A 20,774-nucleotide genomic window follows, 5' to 3' on the forward strand; every position below is an offset into this window, starting at 1 on the left:
AGGGTTCTAAGTAGATGGCACACACCTTTGCACATGCCATAGGTTACAGTTGTTGTCCTAAGGACTAGACCCGGTCTAACTTTTGAGTTATAGTGTCCACAGTGGGTGCTAGGTCATAGCCTGTGGCCAACTCATAAACTCCTCTAGATTTGGAAGTGGACAGTTTGGAGGGTCTATGAGCAGCAACATTATGCTGTTGAAAATTCTCGGTGGGGTTCTCGAAGAGTACCCAAGCCTCGTTCTCATGTTTGGCAAGGAGAGTACCTCCACATGATGCATTTACCATTGACCTATCATGTTCATCTAACCCTTCATAGAAGGTCATAACCAATTGCCACTTAGGGACCTGATGGTGTGGGCATTGACGTAGCAGGACTCTAAAGCGCTCCAAAGTCTCAAAAAATAGTTCTCCACCCATCTGTGAGAAACTAGTGATGGCTTTTCTAAGCTGGTTAATATTCCTAATTGGGAAGTAATTTTTCAAGAACTCGTGTTGCATGGTGGCCCAATTGGTCACCGAGTTCGGTTCTAAGGACGTCAGCCAATATTTGGCCTTATCCTTCAGAGAGAACGGGAAAAGCCTTAGGCAGAGAGCATCATCACCAAATATGTCGATGCAGATGGTGGAACAAATCTCGAGGAACTCATCTAGATGCTTATAAGGATTTTCATTTGAATTCCCATAAAAATTGGGAAGCATTGAGATGAAAGAAGATTTGATCTCAAAATGAGTTGCCTTGCCATCCAAATATCGGATGCAAGATGGCAAGATGTATGCACTAGGTACAAAGTAGTCCCTAAAAGGCCTAAGTGGTTGCTCTGCCACCACAGGTTGGTGGGGAGCTTGGGGTTATAGTATTTGAACAGTGAGAAACGGTGGATGTTCGGCCATTATTTTAAGTTCAGACGACTCTGCAAACTCATGATTCGAAGTGGGTTTCCTAAGGGACCTACGGGATTTCTCAATCTCGAGGTCTATCGGAACTAACTTGGGATTCAGAGAGGGCAAACCTAACATACACTCTTGAAGCACACATAATCAATACTTCAGAGTATCAAAACAAATAAAACAAAAATTAATAAAGATAAAAGAAAAGGGGAGCAAAGAGAAAAACAAAGCTAAAACATGCTAAAATAGAAATGGGCTAATAACCATAATTTAATACCCGGCAACGGTGCCAAAATTTGGTAGGCTCACCAAGGTTTGGGTCCTTAACTACCAAAAATAATATTTATAAAAGCTAACTAATCCCAAGTTCAGTAGAAAGTGGGTAACTCGGGTATCGATCAACGGGGAGTAGAGTGCAGTTATCAACCTTTTACAGATTAGTTTATTGAAGCCTTATATAAAAAGAAGTGTAAAGGTGGGATTTTTGTGGTATTTCTAACAACTAATGGAAAGCATGTAAAATGCAAAGTACCCTACTCCTGCAAAGCGATGCTTCGACTTGAATTAGACGCTAGATGCCTTGCCTTTGACTACACTCCACTAGCTATCCATAGAAGTGCTAACCCGAGAATCTTAGGCCAAGCGGGTGATGGTCATTTAAGGGCACAAGGTAGCAAGGGTGCACCAAGCATTCGAAGCACGGTCAGGAACCGGAGTATACCCTATCTCAACGACCACAAACACTTCCGTGGTTCTGTAGCCAACTACTTTTATCTAGTAGAGACTGTAGTAATGCTTATCCTTATCTGCAATCTTTCATCAGAATCAAAGTAGTAAATCGAAAGCAGTAAATGAAAGCGATTAAAAGAAAGCATATAAATGAAAGTAATATATTGAAAGCACGTTGTTGGCCTAACTGGGCTTTTCAATCTTGTTTTGATAATTATAAAATGAAGGATGCTTTAACATGTGGTGTTGAGAAATTTGATTTTAGACCTAGGTAAAAGGACACTCACAGTTGACAAGCTGAAGATCAATGTCAATCTAATGGAAGCTCCTCAGAATATTGAAGCAATGACCGACAGATGAAGATGTTAAAGGCCAAGCAAATCTTAAAGTCAAAAGTGAACCTCGAGAGGCTGAAGGACTTAGTAATTAAGACACCATGATTAGAAGGATTGTTATAAGTACTTCAAAGTCAATGCTATTTAGATATGTAAAGTTCCTTAAGAATCAAAGACCCAAAATTCATTATTTGAAAAACTCTTAAAAATATTTTTAAAGTGTTCCAATTAAGTTTTTCAAGTAAACTAGAGTTTTAAAGATTGTCAAAATTAAGAATGTTTGAGTTTCAAACTTGCGGGGAGATTGTCAAAATTAAGAATTTTTTACTTGCTAGATTGTCAAAATTGACAATTTTTGACTTGCGGAAAGATTATCAAAATTAAGAATCTTTGAATTTCAAACTTGTGGGGTGATTGTCAAAATTGAGAATTTTTTACTTGCAGAAAGATTGTCAAAATTAAAAATCTTTGAATTTCAAACTTGTGGGAAAATTTTCAAAATTAATTTTGTAATTTAATATTTTTTTAAAAAAAAAGTTACCTAAATTGAAGATTTTCAAAATTAATTCTATAATTTAATATTTTTTTAAAAAAATTACCTAAATGGAAAATTTTCAAAATTAATTCTATAATTTAATACTTTTTGAAAAGTTACCTAGATGCTTCATATTAAATGAGGAAACTTTTCTTCGAAAAAATCTATAAATACCTCCTTTAAGCAATGAAAAAAGACACAAGCAGAAGTAGCAAAAAGATCAAACAAACAATATGCCAAAATTATATATGATCCCTGCACTGAAATTCTCCTAAAAGTTTTTGTGTGCTCACATCAATTTACTAGAGAAAAACTATACAATATTGGTGGATTGAAAAACAAGAGATTGGTTCTGAGTAGCTTTCAAATTTTTTTTAAGAACCATTTGTGACTTCTAAACCTTAAAGCTCCACATTTTCTATTTAGCTTTGGTTTTTGAAGTATGATTTAGAATTTAATTTGTACAACCTGTTCTGAATTGTGAGTGTTTTTGTATGCAGATCTATTTCTTTCATCTTGGTCTTTCAAAGGTTTGTTGGATCGTTGGACCAAGCACAAGTTGTTGCTTGGAAAGGTTTCTCTTCCTAAAAAAAAAAAAAAAAGAGGGTAAATGTTGTAAGGTTTTTATTCCACTCAGAAGGAACAATGTATAATGAATTCCTTAGGTGGTTGACCTAAGGTGAGGACGTAGGCTGGGGTAAGCCGAACCTCGTAAAAGTGGTGGTGTCACTCTCTTTCCCTTACTCTCTTTTACATTTCAGCAACGATATAACTTGCGTGGATGTTTTAATATTTTTAATCATAAAGTAATGCATGTTAGAAATTAAGTAAACCCAAAGTCTAATTTGTTTTTGGGCTTACAGAAACCGAAAGGGAGTACGCTGAATCGATCTTTTGCGGAAACTGAAAGGAAGTACATTGATTGGTTAACATCCCAAAACCTATTAGCTGAAAGTTTATTTAAATTCTAATATTAAAAAGGTGCTTGGATGGTATTTTAATATTCAAATGCAAAAGCCAACTATAGGAACTTCACATTCATATACAGGGTCGCTAAATATTCCAAATTGATTTCTTGGTGTATAGTTGTTTTGCTTGAATAGTTGATTGATTGATTGTAGTTGTTGTGATTGTGGATTAATTAGAGGAAATAGGAGTTTGTGTGGATTGCCCAGTTAACAAGAATACAAGAAAGCCTTAAAATATTGTAAAAATGAACAAAAAGGATTTAAGGAATTTTTAAAAGACCTAATTCACCCCCCCCCTTCTTGGGACTGCACCTTAGGTTTCACACGTAAAAATCATCCCTTTGTATTCGAGTTGTCTCTCACAAACAACTGTCCCTGCAATAGAATGACCATCTAATCTACTCAGAAAATATGAGAGCGCCGTCGGTTGTCACAGGTCATCGAACACCTCTTGCACAATCGAGAGCTAGTATTGAAATCTAATCTAACTAACGTACATTGGCTCTCAATGCTGTTCTAGGTCTGTCACTAACCTAAAAGAGGCCAAAAAGGAACCCCTAGAACATATTCCTAGCTAATATTTACACCCATTTGGGTTTACAAGGGTTGAATTTCGAAATAGGAAAGTTTAGCACAAAATCTCATGCAAAAGATCGTCGCTGGAGACCATGTCGCACCCCTATTTTTGCTAGTCGAGATCTAGACCTAGTCCTCAAGGTCTTGCTAGTTAAGCACTTGGTCGAGAATCTCAATATTTTAATCTTTAGTGCACCTCAAGATCTAGACCTGGTCGCCCCTCAAGGTCTTCCTGGTTGAGCACTTGGTTGAGACTCTTGGTATTTTTGGGTTCAATAAGCTTTAGTATCTCGACTTGGTTGTCCTTGAGGGTCACATGGTCGAACACTTGGTCCAGCCTTGCAGCATATCTTCATCAGTCTCAACCTTGGAGTTTGCAACTTTAGATCTGGTCGCCTCTTGTGTTAGCTAGTCGCACCACATGGTCAAACAGATTCTTTTTTTTTTTTTTTTATGTGTGTTAAGGCACTAGGATTTTGGTTGGACAACTTATTTGAGCTTTAAGTGTCCCAAATACTCCTTTGACTTCTCGTATTGCTTAACTCCTAAATTTTAACTTGTTTTTCCTAAAACACGAACAAACCTTGCATAACTCTAAATATATGATAACAAAGGGCATATACATGAAAAAAGAAGACAAAACAAAGGCAAATGAGGGCCTAAAATCATGCATTTTAGGGACTCATCATGAAGCTTATTAGCTTTTTCCAATCCTTGTGGTTGTGTAGTGTGAGGCTATGCGTTCTCTTTGGAGATCAAGTTATGAAAGACCACTATTCTATCCAACGACTCCATTCCTATCCCACTCGCACGACCTCCCATCCAGCACCCACACAACCACCATCACTCCATTACATTGCTGCGTTCGTTGGTATTTCAAAGCTTGTACAAAGAACTTAAGGCATGGACTACTTGCGTTGAAAAACGTTAAAATCATCCAAACAGCTCTCTTGGAAATATCAGCACTTAGAACCCTTATTTTATATTGTAAGCCTTTCCTCGAAATCTAAAATTCAATATTTGATAAGCCCTTTAAATCCATAGATTGCAATATTGATACTTTCTAGTTTAAATTCAATTGTGGGAATATTGCTTGCTAACAAACATCATTCCAAGGACTGCCTTAGTGTGTCTGAATTCTTCCCCAACCCCTAGGATGTCTACTCAAGTCGGGAATCCTTACCAAGGTCGTAGGATTAATGTTGAGAGAGAGCCTCCTAAGCCTCCTAGTGAAAGACCTTCCCTCCCTCCACAAAGGCGAGTGAATCGCCAAGATGACTTTGCTAGGAGACCCCCACGTCATGAGCTCTATGCCCGACATTGGGATGATGAGGACTATGACATTGATGAATTTCACATTAGAATATCTTACAGAAGGGACCATCATGAACCTTACAAGTATGTAATGAGGATAGAAGCCCCCACCTGATGTGTCCCTAAAATGCATTGTTTAGGCCCCCATTTACCTTTGTTTTGCTCTCATTTATCTTGTAATTACCTTTTCTTATCATAGTTCTAAGCTATGCGAGGTTTTTTCATGTTTCAGGAAAATCAAGTTTGTTGACTCTATAAGTCCAATCTTGTTTTGATAATGACAAATCACTTGGTATTTAATCTGTGCATTGAGAGTGTGAATAGGAACATTATTTAGCGTGCATGGAAGTTGAGGAAGTCATGGAAGCCATGAGGATTAAAGAATATAAAACTAGGCATAATCCATGGAACTAAAAGAGTAGAAGAATGGAGATGCAAGCGTCAAGTTCAAGATAGTCATGGGAATGGATATTTAGATTTCATTGTATTTGCATATTTTATATGATATAGCTAGAAGCTCAAAATAATACCTTATGCTAACCTTAGGACACATGCATATCATGAAGAATTTATTTAAAAAAAGTCTAAATTAAACTGAATTTTTGAGGCAAATTTTTAGAGGCCTCGTCGACGAATGCATGAAAGCCACTAAGCGACGAACACCTTGTCCTCATCGACGAGAAAATACCAAGAGCACAAAAATTTCAGACAGATCTCTCGTCGATGAACTCACGTTCACGTTAATGAATGAGTGTTGAACACTCATCGATGAAGGTGTCCTTTCATTGATGAATGTCGGGCACAGAACTTCGGTTCAGTGGGGATACACGTGGAATTTCGTCCAAATAAAATGATCTAACTGCTAGGATTAAACCTAGGCTCGAGAACACATATAAAATCAACCTAAGAACCCTAGTGCCTCACTTTTTGAACATATCATGAGAGCGTTAAACAAAAATTCTCTACGGGCCTACATTCCAACTTCTATACATCAAGTTTTGGGCATTCTCATTCAAGAGTCAAGAGCTTTCACTCAACTACTTGTTAGGATTTGTTATAACCCCGCTCTGATACCAATTGAAAAGCAAGGTGTAGTCCCAGAAGGGGGGTGAATTGGATTATAAAAATTTCTTTTAATTCCTTTTGAGAATTATTAACCTTCTTTTATTTCTTTGAGCTAAATCTTGACTTGTTTGTTTAATTTACTAATCACTTAAGTACTTAGTTCTTTTAATTCAATCAATCAACACAACTATGTAAACAACCAAGCAACCAAACCTATCATTCAAGTAACCAAGCCAATCATCCACAATTTGAAAACAAACAACAAAATGATTTGCCAAGCACAAGTTACCTGCAGCACTTAAAATAATTTGTTTGTTTATATAAGCCCTATATATATAAAATTTGTACTTACTGATATAAAGCCATGTATTGATTGTTTTGCTTCTTCAATATGATGTGCAATACAACATCCAATCAACACAATATCTACACTTTTCTCAATATTCAGAACTCAACTAAACTCTCAATTAATTTATCCTTGGGCTGTTAACCAAGTAACGCACTCCCATATGGTTTCTGCAAGGTATGGTATAACCAACGTACTCTCTTTCAGTTTCCATAACCCAAATCAAAATTAGAATTTTAGTTTACTTGATTCCCAAATATACGTAGTATATATGATTTCCAATTTAAACCATCCACGCAATTTAAATATGCTGAAAATAAAGAGTAAGGGAAAGAGAGAGTGAGACGGGGATTTTTACGAGGTTCGGCTTATACCCAGCCAACGTCTTCACCTTTGGTAAACCACCAAAGGATTCACTAAATATGTTCCTTTAACGAGCGGAACAAACCTTTACAACACTCCTTGGTTAAGGCTAAAGTCTGCCTTCTCCAAACGATATCCCCTCGTCCGGTCACTCCTTAACTAGGCTAGAGTCCGCCTCTCTAAGCAATATCTCCTTACTTAGCCAATGATCCAAACAATCCTTGGAATCATTAATCTACAAGAAATAAATTAAATAGATGTATACAATAACTTGCTCACACAAGAGCTTATTAGTACAATAATTTAGAAACTAATATACTTCAAAGTAAATTACAATATGGAATTTAACTTGAAGCTCAATGAAGTATATCACCAATTAATTATTTCAATGATTAAAAGATTTAGAATTTTTAGCACAAGATTGGTGATTGAATCAGTAGGACCTCAGCAAATTTCATAGACAAGATGAGAGTGAAAGAGCCTTTGAGTGTTGAGAGCAATTGAGCGAGATTTTGAATTTTTGCTGAATTTGAATTCTTGGTGTATTGATTCAATGATCTTTGAGACTTATTTATAGACTTTAAAAGGTATGTAACTTGGTCTCCAAGTGACTTGGAGTATTTCCTAAGTTTTCACAAAGTTTGAGCCTTAAGCAAACCATTTTAAAAAATGTTTCCGATGAGCTTTTTTTTTTAAATTCTGTTCGTGGCAGTCGCCTGCCCCACTTTGGCAGTTACCTACCATGTTATTTTTAAATGAGTAGCAAGGTCAATAGGGTGGCAGTTGCCTGCCAAGACACAGCCAGTCACCTGGCTTAACCACCCAGGCACCTATCCTGGTTCAGGCAGTCTACTAGTTGCTGTCAACTTCAACTACCCTTCTAATTTTCGATCATAACTTTTCCTATGCAACTCTAAATTTGATGATCTTGCTGTCAAATGAAATATAAGATAAAATACTACAACTTTCATGTTGAACACATTTTAAAATAAAGAGTTTTTGATAGAGAAAAATATACCTTAATGCAGATGTAGAAAAATTAACAGCATTTTGAAAATCCTCTTTTTGATGCATTTCATTCCAAAAATGATTCTAACCTTTTTGAAATAATTTTTGACCTTATAAAAATATTTTCCAAGTATGTTAAAAGGTATTTAGGTCCAATAAATTAACCTAAGAGTTTTATGTATCCATACTGAAATTATTTGAAGTACTTACATGAAATTTCGTATAGACTCTTTCAAATTTTTAATTCTTGAATTCCTTAAGGTCTTTATGCTTGCTTCATCTTTCTTTAAGCTTTCATCAAGTTCTATTTAATCCTCGTGCTCTCATGATCTTCAAGCTTTATCTTTAAATCCATTTTTGAATCCATGTTTCAAGCTTGATATAAATCATCCTTCTTTGAAATATAAGCTTTCATGAATTCTTTAACCTTGCATTCATCATTGAGTCCTAAAAATACATCACTTAAACAAAGCATGTTAAGTTCTACTTGTTTGTTAACATTAAAACAAGATGTTAAGCCTTGTAAGGCCAACAAATATGAAGAAAGAAATCGCTAAATTTGTAGAGTAGTACTTGACCTGCCAGTAGGGGAAAGCTGAGCATCAGAGACCAGCGAGATCATTGCAGCCACTTCACATCCCCAAATGGAAGTGGGAACACATTTCGATGGATTTTTTTACAAGGTTACCATTGGCGCTTCATGGACAGGATGCCACCTAGAAGCACTAAAATATATAAGGATCTTCAAGAGTCTTTTTGGTGGAATAATATGAAGAAAGAAATCGCTAAATTTGTAGAGCAATTCTTGACCTGCCAGTAGGTGAAAGCTGAGCATCAGAGACTGGCAGGATCATTGTAGCCATTTCACATCCCCGAACGTAAGTGAGAACACATTTCGATGGAATTTGTCATAGGGTTACCGCCGGCGCTTCATGGACAGGCTGCCATTTGGGTAGTCGTAGACCGGTTGACGAAGATTGCCCACTTCCTTCCTATCAGAGTTATCTACTCCATGAGTAGGTTAGTAGAGCTATATATATAGGAGATACTTAGGTTACATGGAGTGCCTGTGTCTGTCATTTCTGACCAAGACCCACAGTTCACATCACAATTCTAGAGGAGTTTGCAAAGGGCTATGGGGTCTCAACTGACATTTAGTATGACCTTTCATCCTCAAATTGATGGACAGACAAAGAGGACGATACAGATATTGGAGGATATGTTGCAGGCCTATGTATTGAACTTCGGTGGAGGCTGGATCCAGTACATGCCACTAATTGAATTTGCTTATAACAACAGCTACTAGGACAGCATCGAGATGGCACCATATGAAGCATTGTATAGTCAGAGGTGCCAATCTTTATTATATTGGAATGAAATTGGTGAAAGATAGATTTTGAGACCCGAGTTAGTTTAGAAAACTTATGATAAAGTCAAACTTATTAAAGACAGAATCAGAGCAGCTCAGATTCGGTAGAAAAGTTATACAAATACTCGCCTGCAAGAGTTAGAGTTCAGTGTGGGGGATCATGTATTCTTGAAATTCGCACCGATGAAAGGAATCATGAGATTTGGGAAAAAGGGTAAGTTGAGCCCTAGGTTTATTAGACCATTTGAGATATTGGATAAAGTGGGTCCAATTGCCTATAGGTTAGCTTTACCACTGATTTTGTCCACAATCCATGATGTATTCCACGTGTCCATGCTGAGGAAATACATCTTAGATCCCTCTCATGTGATCAATTATGAGGCAATAGAGCTTGGTGATGCCTTATCTTATGAAGAAGTACCAGTGCAGATTCTAGATCGAAAGGAACAGGAGCTACGTACAAAAAGGATTCCATTAGTAAAAGTTCTATGGCGCAATCATGCAGTTGAGGAGGCTTCATGGGAATTGAAGGATAAGATGCACCAGAGATATCCACACCTATTCAGTGGAGCCTAGAGTTGAGCAAGTAAGAGTAAAAGTAAATGGCAATGTATGTTTATTGGATTATACAGTGTAAATTAGTTAGTGTTTTGGTTTTTGTTATGTACGGATTTGGGAGAATTTTCTTTTTATGTGATTGATTATAATCTCTCAAGATCCTCCCTTGTAACCCTGGTATTCCTCCACCATAAGTGAAGGTAATTAATAAAATTACAGTGAGTTTTTCCTCAGAGATTAATGAATGTGATAGATAGCAAATTTTGAGGATGAAATTTTTATAAGGAGGGAAGAATGTAGAGACCCAAAAAATTTAAATAATAAGAAAAATAAAAGAAAAGAGTACTTTTGGTTTGATGTATGCCACATCGTCGACAGTTTCATGGAGCTTAGAAAAATCATCGATGGTTATGCGTTACCGCGGCCGGGTAAATGGGTAAAGCAGTTAAAATGGTCTGGTTAAAGACCAAACCATCAACGGTTTTGAAATCCACAAGAAAACCATCGACGGTTTTGTCTGGAAGTGCTAAATAAAATAAATTCATGTAGCTTATTTCATTTAAACCAAAATCAAACCCCAGTCTCTCTCTAAAATCCTGTGGAAACCCTCTTTCTTCTCTCTTCGATTTCTTTTCGATTTTAGCCTGAATCAATGATCGGATGCTACTACAGGACCCTAGGTTTAATCCTCGCCAGTTTAATAGGAGCAGAATCTTGTTTTGAGGATCTTAGGCACCACTCCAAAATTAGGGTAAGGGAGTTGATTATATTATTGTTATAAGATTAAATTGGTTAATGGAGTGTGGGCCTAGGAATGCTAAATAACTATGATTTCGGGGTAGAGCTGATTGAACTTAGGTATGTGAATGCAGGAATTTGTGGGAATGTTGTGGGCGTTGGTTTAGAGTAATTGCAGGCACGCTCTCAGTAAATGGGTAAAGGGATAGGTTATGTCAGGAATTTTTAGTAATATTATATAAATATTTTTCTGATTGTCTATGCATGCGAAAAATAATATTTTAGTAAAATCTATATTTTCCTGGGTGGATGTAATATTATAATTTATCAGACAAAAATTGTGTAGCATAAGGATGATGTTTTTATGGATTGGATAAATACGATGATTTTACCAGTTATGATATGATGGCGATAATGTCGAGTATAATATGTGATTATACTGAAACTGAGAATGATAATTTTATATCGAAATGCGTTTTAACATATTGTTGATTTATACTGAAATTGAGTATGGTGGTTTTATACTGAAATATGTTTTACAAGATGCTGATTTATACTAGAACTGAGAATGATGAATTTTATATGATATTTGATTTATCTACATATTTATTGATTTATGAAAAATGAGACTTTGATACTATTGTTGTGAAAACCACAATATAATGTTGGCAGGATATGAGGAGTTCGTTATATTGTTGGATATAAAAATGGCAATATAACATTGGCAGAAAATAAGGAGTAGAAACTCATTCTCTCATATCTCTGGGGTATATCAAATTGTGTGCGGTAGAAACTCAACTATTAGATGTCGAATTATCTGTAGTCACACCGACAGGAATAGTAGTGGTATGTAAAAAAGTGCTTAGAGACTATCCAATGGATATTAAAGGAAAGATGCTACCCGCCAATTTAGTGGTATTTGACATGCATGGATTTGATGTGATTCTAGGAATAGACTGGTTAGCCTCCACTTATGCCAGTATCGATTGTTACGAGAAAGAAGTAGTGTTTACACCTCCTGGGGAGCAGAAGTACAAGTTTGTAGGGTCAGGCGTGCACTCCTCACCACAAATTCTATTTGCTATTCAAGCAAAGAGGCTATTCGTGGAGGGATGTCAGGTATACCTAGCTTATGTGAAGGAAGCACTAGAGGAAGAATCAAAATTTTGAAGATATTCCAGTACTGAGGAAATTCTCCGATGTATTTCTAGAGGATTTACTTGGGTTGCCTCTTGACCATGAAATTGAGTTTGCTATTGATCTACTTCCAGGGTTGGCACCAATCTCTAAGGCTCCATACAGAATGGCTCTAGCAGAGTTGAAAGAATTAAAAGATCAGTTACAGGAGTTGCTGAATAAAGGATTCATCAGACCCAGTGTATCACCATGGGGAGCACCAGTTCTATTTGTGAAAAAGAAATACAGGTCAATGAGGATGGGTATCAATTTCCAGGAAATAAATAAAGTGATGACTAAGAACAAATACCCGCTACCCCGTATTGATGATCTGTTTGACCAATTTCAAGGAACACATGTATTCTCCAAGATTGATCTTCGATCTGGGTATCATCAGGTACAAATTAAATCAGAGGATGTTCCAAAGACTGCTTTTCAAACCAAGTATGGCCACTATGAGTTCTTGGTTATGTCTTTCGGACTAACTAATGCTCCTGCTGCATTTATAGACCTGATGAACAAGGTTTTCCATAAATATATGGATCAATTTGTTGTGGTGTTTATCGATGATATTTTGATTTACTTGAGGAGTTCCAAGGAGAATGAGAATCATTTGAGGCTGGTACTTCAAGTGTTAAGAGAAAGGAAGCTTTATTCTAAATTCAAGAAATGTGAATTTTGGCTAGGAAAAGTTGCATTCCTAGGGCACGTGATTTCTGGGGGTGGTATTTCCGTGGACCCGAGTAAGATAGAGATGGTAGTGGATTGGGCGAGACTAAAGAATGCTCATGAGGTCAGGAGTTTCTTAGGTCTGGCAGGGTATTATCGCCAGTTCGCGGAAGGGTTTTCTAAACTATTAGGTCCTCTGACATGATTGAAAAGGAAAAATGTCAAGTATGAGTGGACTGATGATTATGAGCAGAATTTTCAAGAATAGAAACAACGACTCGCTACTGCTCTGATTCTGACTATTCCATCAAGAGATGGTGGTTTTGTGATTTATAGTAATGCATCTCAGAAAGGGCTTGGATATGTTTTAATGCAATAGGGGAAGGCCATTGCTTATGCTTCTCGCCAATAAAAGGAGTATGAGAAGAATTATCCCACGCATGATTTGGAATTGGTAGCAGTGGTTTTTGCATTGAAAATTCAGGGCACTACCTGTACGACGGAAGGTGCGAGATCTTTATAGACCATAAAAGCCTCAAGTACTTCTTGACACAAAAGGAACTGAATATGAGATAAAGGATATGGCTTGAACTAATAAAAGACTATGATTGTACCATTAGATAACACCCAAGGAAAGCTAATGTGGTAGCTGATGCGTTAAGTCGAAAGTCCGTGAGTGCATCAGTATCAACAGTGGTAGTTCAACATCAAATCTAGATGGATCTGGAAAGATTTGGTGTGAAAATAGTGGAAGGAAATCACCTGACATTCATTGCTAGTCTGATAATCCAACCGACCTTGCTGGAAATGATTAAGGCCGCTCAGATGAAAGATGCAGAGTTTGTGAAAATTGTGGATAAAGTACAGAGTGGACTGAGGGCATATTTTAACATTCCAGATGATGGGGTTTTTAGGTTTCACACCAGATTATGTGTACCTGATGATGATAAGAATAAAAGAACCATTCTGGAATAGGCACATCATTCATTTTTATATCGTACATCTAGGGAGCATCATAATGTGTCTGTATTTGCGAGTCTTTCTGGTGGAGCAACATGAAAAGAGAAATTTCCCAATACATGGAGCAGTGCCTTATATGTCAACAGCTGAAGGCTGAACATTAGAGACCAGTAGGGCCATTGCAACCACTCCACATTCCTGAGTGAAAGTGGGAGCAAATTTCCATGGATTTCGTAATGGGGCTGCCACCAGCACTTAATGGGCAAAACGCCATTTGGGTAGTTGTATACCATCTGACAAAAACTGCCCATTTTCTTCCAATCAAGGTTAACTAATCCATGAATAGATTGGCACAGTTGTATATTCAAGAGATAGTTAGACTACACGGCGTGCCCTTGTCCATTGTATCAGATCAAGACCCACAGTTCACATCCCAGTTCTAGAAAAGTTTGTAGAGAGCCTTGGGATCTCAGCTAACCTTTAGTACAACGCTTCACCCCCAGACTAATGGAAAATCATAAAGAACAATTCAAATTTTGGAGGATATGTTGCGAGCATATGTGTTGGATTTTGGATAAAGTTGGATTCTGTATTTGCCACAAGTTGAGTTCGCTTACAACAATAGCTATCAGGATAGTATTGGAATGGCACCATATGAAGCATTATGGTCTGAGGTGCCAATCTCCATTGTATTAGGATGAGGTTGGTGAATGGAAAATTTTGGGACCAGAGATTATACAGCAAACCATTGAGAAAACTCATCCAGGAAAGAATTAAAACAGGTCAAAGTCGATGGAAGAGTTACACTGATACTCGCCGACGAGAGCCAGAATTTGATGTAGGGGATTATATATTTTTGAGAATTGCTCCAATGAAGGGAATTATGGGATTTGTAAAGAAGGGTAAGTTAAGTCCTAGGTATAATGGGTCATTCAAGATACTGGAGAAGATTAGTCCAATTGTTTACAGGATAGCGTTACCCCCGGCATTGTCTAGGACCCGTGACGTGTTTCATGTGTCAATGCTGAAAAAGTAATCAGAGATCCTTCGCATGTGATAAGCTATGAATCATTGGAATTTAGTGATACTTTATCATATAATGAAGTGTCAATCTAGATTCTAGAGCGGAAGGAGCAGGAACTACGTACCAAGAAGATTCTGTTGGTGAAAGTATTCTAGCATAATCATGCAATTAAGGAAGTTTCATGGGAATTAGAAGAGGAGGTACATCAAAGGTACCCATACTTATTCAACGAGGCTCCACATTAAGTTAGGTAACTTTGATGGGTTATGTAGTTGCATGGTTGTTCTAAATATGGACTTGTTTAGTGTAGGTTGTCTGATTAGGTCTGTTTGGTCGTAATCTTTTTGTTTTTGGTTTTAAGTCTTGTGTGGTTTTGGGGGGAGTTTTTATATGGTTATTTGTAATCTCCCAGAAACCTTATATGTAACCACAGTATTCCTCCGCTATATGTGAGGGTTATTAATAAATTTGGGATGGGACTGTTATCTGGGTGGTCGCTGGCTCTTTCTAGAGTCGGATGATCATTTTAATAATTCCAAGAGATTATAATAAGTGTTGGTTAGCAAATTTCGAGGACAAAATTTTTATAAGGAGGGGAGGATGTAGTGATCCTAAAAAAATAATTAATTAAATAAATAATAAATTATATAATTAATTAAATAAATAAATTGTTATTATTAATTAAATAATATGATATAATAATATATTAATATAATATAATAATATTATATTATATTTTATATATATATATATATATATATGTTAAAGGTTCCTGAAGCTTCAAGCTTCAAGAACATTTCAATTACCGCCCCAAACTGTGAGCTCTCTTTCTCTCTCTCTCAAATTTCTCTCCATTTTCTGACCAAATCTAAAAAAGAATATCACTTCCGGGTCCTAGCTTCACTCCTCAACAATTTAATCAGAGAGATTTTGTCGTTTGGACGTCATAGGCACCACTCTAGGGTTAAGGTAAGGGGAATAGATTATGTCAATTATTTTGAAATATGAACCGATTAAACTGGAGTATTTGGATGTAGGAATGTCATATATGACTTTCTGAATGAATCGGGTATATGAAAATGATGATTTTGTTTATTATATACGTATTTGGGAAAAACTAAAGTAAGTAGGGTAATCATCTCTTTTTTTTCTATAAAACCTATATTATGAGTTAAATAAAATTATGGAGATGATCATACCCTTGTTGTCAGCAAAATATATTTTCTCCGGACAGTTGATTATATTATGAATTATCACTCAAACTGTGTGGTTTTAGAAATGATTATGTTACTACATAAATAAACCTGTTAGAATATTTTTCTTTTATGGTATTATATGGTAAAAGTGGTGGTACTACACTGGTTCTGGAAATTTTTTTTTTTTTTTTTGAGAATATGTAGATATTTTGAAATGACTATTGAAAATTCTGTGTTGAGAAAAATGATTCTGTACTGAGACGATGGGGAGGGATGCTCAGTATGGAAATGCTGTTGTGAAGTCTATACTGAGACGATGGGAAGGGATGCTCAGTGTGAAAATTCTGTAGTGAACTTTGTACTGAGACGATGGGGGATGTTTAGTATGGAAATTCTATTGTGAAGTCTGTACTAAGACGATAGGGAGGGATGCTCAGTATGGAAATTCTGTTGTAAAGTATGTACTGAGAACGATGGGAAGAGATGCTCAGTATGTATTGAGAACGATGGGGAGGGATTGCTATGAAGTATGTGTTGAGAATTGATATCATGTTATATGTTGTATTATGGAAAATACATATATGTAGATTTATGTAAAAAGAGCTATTTATTGAGCTGGAGTATGTTTTGAGAAGAAAATATATATTTTCAAATAAATAGGAGTGAGTACAGTTTTATATGCTATCTCAGTTAAAATTTAATTAATGGATATATTTTCTTACATAAAAACTCATTTGCCACACACTGATAATAATCTATTCTGTCTTATTGAGAAGTGTCTCACCCCAATAATTTTATGACATTTCAGGAAATACAAGGAGCCGAGCTTAGCGAGCTTCAAGAGAGGGGGCTTAGATACTATAGCTTAGAGTAAGTACTGGTGAGACACTGATATGTATACAGATATGTTTTTGTATACCTTGGGGTCTAATATGGTTTTTTTTTTGGGAGACACCTATGTAAATGAGAAGGTTTAGAACTATGGTATAGTTCTTTATATTTAAAATATTCTCCACTATGTGATTTTAAATTGAGTTATGGACAGGTGTACTCAATAGTGCACATTAGGTTCAGGTCGTTATAATGATGGTATCGGAGATATATATATATATATATATATATATATATATATATATATATATAGAGAGAGAGAGAGAGAGAAAGAAAGAATAGCACTCCGGGCCCCACCGGATTTGGGACGCTACTGTGTTCTTATCATATGAAACCCAAGAAAGACTGGTTCACTATGTATAGATTGGTTAGTTCTGGTTCCATTCTGATGTGGAATGATACTGCGTGCAAAGTGATCGGGATGGGGAATGTCAGAATTAGGATGTACGATGGTGTGGTGAGGACATCATGTGATGTGAGGCACATACCAGAGTTTAGGAAGAATCTGGTTTCATTAGGCACCTTGGATTGTAACGGATTCAGTTACAAGTCTGAAGGTGGGGTAATGAAGGTGAGAAAGGGAGTTTTAATGTGATGAAGAGGAAGAGAGTGTCGAGTAATATATATACACTACTAGGTACCACGGTTGTAGGTGGAGTTGTAGCCGTAGAGTCTGAGTTTGACAGTATTACTCTTTGGCATTTGGGTTTAGGACATATGGGTGAGCGTGGGATGAAGGAACTTCACAAGAGAAATCTTCTAAAGGGGGTAAAATCATGTAAGCTGGATTTATGCAAGTACTGTGTGCTTGGGAAACAGAACCAAGTTTAGTTCACAATGGCCACACACAAGACGGAGGGAGTATTGGACTACATTCATTTAGACGTTTGGGGATCAGTGAGAGTGGCATCACGAGGGGGATATGTGTATTTAATAAGCTTCATCGACGACTACTCACAAAAGGTCTTGGTGTACTTCATGCGTCACAAGTTGGAGATGTTTTCCAAGTTTAAATTGTAGAAAACTGAGGAGGAGAACCAGACTAGGAGAAAGATCAAGTTCCTTAGGACAGACAATGGAGCTGAGTACACAAACTCGGGTTTCAAATATTTTTGCAAGTATAATGGAATAAGGAGGCATTTTATCATACGCTGGACATTGCAGCAAAATAGTGTTGTGAAGAGGATGAACCGAACCTTAGCTGAAATGGCTCGGTGCCTCAGATTGCATGCTGGGATCGCCATGAATTTATAGGCCGAGGTAGTTAGTATGACTTGTTGCTTGATAAACAAATCACTAATGGCATCATAGAATGGGAAAGTTGCTGAGGAGGTGTGGATAGCTAATGAGGTTGACTACTCTAGACTTAAGAGTATTTGGGTGTCCAGCCTATGCGCACATTCTTGGTGAGGAGAGATCTAAACTTGAGGAGAAGTTTAGACGATGCATATTTTTGGGATATCAGAAAGGTGGGAAAGGGTTCAAGTTGTGGGATCCAGTGGCAAAAAAGGTGGTGATCAGTAGAGACATGGTTTTCGATGAGAAAGCCATGTTGCGGTGTACTGAGGAAAAATTTTAGAAACAGGTGCTATAAAATCATAGCAGCAATGAGCATATGATTCAAGTGGAGTTAGAGACTCGGGGCAAACATGTAGGGAGTCCTAGCAAGAGAGATTAGCTAGTAATGTAGGTGGAGCCAAAAATTTAGGGTGAAGATGACATAGGGAGTTATAGCTCAGACAACTAGCAGTTGCATCGTAGCATAGCTATAGACAAACCCAGACGTGTCATCAGGCCACCCCCAAGTATGGTTTTAATGATCTGGTGTCTTATGCACTTATCACCAGCAGCGTGGATCCTACTATCTTTTAGGAGATCATGCACAACCAAGAGAAGGGTAGCTGGATAGGCACTATGGTGGAGGAGATAGGGTCGTTGCATAAGAACCAGACGTGGGACTTGGTGGAGCTTCCAGTTGGGAAGTGGGTGATTGGATGCAAATGGGTATACAAGAATAAGGAAACAGTTTCAGAAAAGGAAAGAGAGAAGTACAAGGCTCGCTTGGTAGAAAAGGGATACTCGTAGAGGAAGGGAGTAGATTATGATGAAATCTTCTCCCCTATGGCCAAGCATACTTTCATTAGGGTAGTGTTGGGATTAGTTGCGCAACATGATATACATCTCAATCAGATGGACGTAAAGACAATTTTCCTCCATGGTGACATGGATGAGCTAATTTACATGACACAACCAGAAGGGTTTAGCCAACCTAGTCAAAAGCACTTAATCTGAAAACTGAAGAAGTCACTGTACGGGCTAAAGCAGCCTCAAAGGTTGGCATTGAGATTTGGAGGGACAAAGCTATAAGGAGACTATGGCTATCTTAGGGTGGCTATGTAGAGAAGGTACTGGAGAGGTTTAGCATGGCTAATGCTAAGCTAGTGAGCATGCCTTTGGCGAGTCATTTCAGGTTGTCTACCGCTCAACGCCTAAGAACAAATGATGAGGTTCGTTATATGTCGAAGGTCCCATAAACTAGTGCAGTGGGGTGTCTGATGTATGTCATGGTGTGTACGAGGCCAGACCTAACACATGCTGTCAGCGTGGTGAGCAAGTTCTTCTCGAATCTAGGTAGATAGCACTTGGAAAATGTCAAGTGGATTCTCAAGTACTTGAGGGATATGACCAAATATGGCATAATGTTCAGTGCACAAGAGAGTGATCCATCAGTAGTAGGGTACCTAGATGTTGACTACGCAGGAGACTTAGATGACAGGGGGTCTACCACACGGTGTAACAACCCCCAAATTACTACCATTTTTTTATATTATTTTTGCAACAACATTCATTACTCTGATACCCATAATAATTTTTACTATAACTTCCCAGTCCCAAAGTGGGTACTGAGAATAACTGTTCGTCAATACCAACCATCTAAGCAGTGGAAAACGTAAAATACTTAAACCTTACTTACAATACCAGAGTTTCAGTATTTCCTAAAAAGATACATATACATCTCCCAAAAATCGACAAGAACTCCTAGGGACTACTTAAATTACATCTCCCAATAATAACACTTTTCCTGTAGTTAGGGCAGTGCTAAAGTCCCCTCTATCTCTAAGCTCGCTTCGCACGTCGGTTTGGATTTCCTGAAATGGTTGAATTTCTGGGGTGAGACACTTTTTAGTAAGACCAAATATGTTATTACCAGTGTGTGGCAAATGAGTTTACATGAATAATACATTTACTAATCAAGTTGTAACTGAGATAACATTTTAGGGTAAGGCATATCATAACTCACACCTATGTCACTTAAAATACAAGTGTTTCTGAATTTTCTATTTAATCATAATTTTAGCTATAATAGATAAATCTTGATTTTTGTAAATCTACATACATATATAACTGTGAAAACTTCCTTAGATGGATAACTGTATGCATGAATTGACCCTGCATGCTTAGGTTATGCGGTCCATGGGCTGGTCCTGACTGCCAGGGAGCTCTTCGTCTCTCCTCTGGGCACAATCAACTGTTATTCCACACTCTATTTGGAGATGTGTTGTTGCACTATCTATACTGTACTAGCTACGGTACCGTGCTCTGTAATCTGTTTTGGTCCATCAGGGATCTAATACTATATAATACTATGTCTGCATATTAGTGTTTTACCATGATTCTGTATAATTGAAATAACCACGATTTTGTATAACTGAAATAATCATGATTCTATAATATCTGTAATAGCATGATTCTATAATATTTATATTTCATGGTTTTGTAATATCTGAATAATCATGGTTCTGTAAAACTATATAATCATGATTCTCTAAAAGCTGTATAATCATGGTTCTATAAAAACTGTATAATCATGGTACTATAAAAGTTGTGTAAAACTCTTTACTAAACTGATATTTCTCATGCCACATAATAAAATAAAACTCATATACTATAATCTGTATATTTTCGCTGTATAAGAAATATATATAATCTGTAGAATTTTTCTTGAAATCCAGATTTCTGAATTTTTCTAAAAATACATAATTTCATACCCACAATGTCATACTT

The 20,774-nt window shown here is 36.9% G+C and overlaps 1 non-coding gene across 1 annotated transcript; it reads left to right on the top strand.

Annotated features, from left to right (window-relative positions):
* Window positions 1-344: 344 nt before the first annotated feature.
* Window positions 345-450, top strand: LOC131158977 (small nucleolar RNA R71). The gene has a single exon (XR_009137593.1). It is a non-coding gene; the product is annotated as a small nucleolar RNA R71 (small nucleolar RNA).
* Window positions 451-20,774: the final 20,324 nt, after the last annotated feature.

The sequence above is a fragment of the Malania oleifera genome, chromosome 6 (genome assembly GCF_029873635.1).
Source record: "Malania oleifera isolate guangnan ecotype guangnan chromosome 6, ASM2987363v1, whole genome shotgun sequence".
NCBI classification, from domain to species: domain Eukaryota; kingdom Viridiplantae; phylum Streptophyta; class Magnoliopsida; order Santalales; family Ximeniaceae; genus Malania; species Malania oleifera.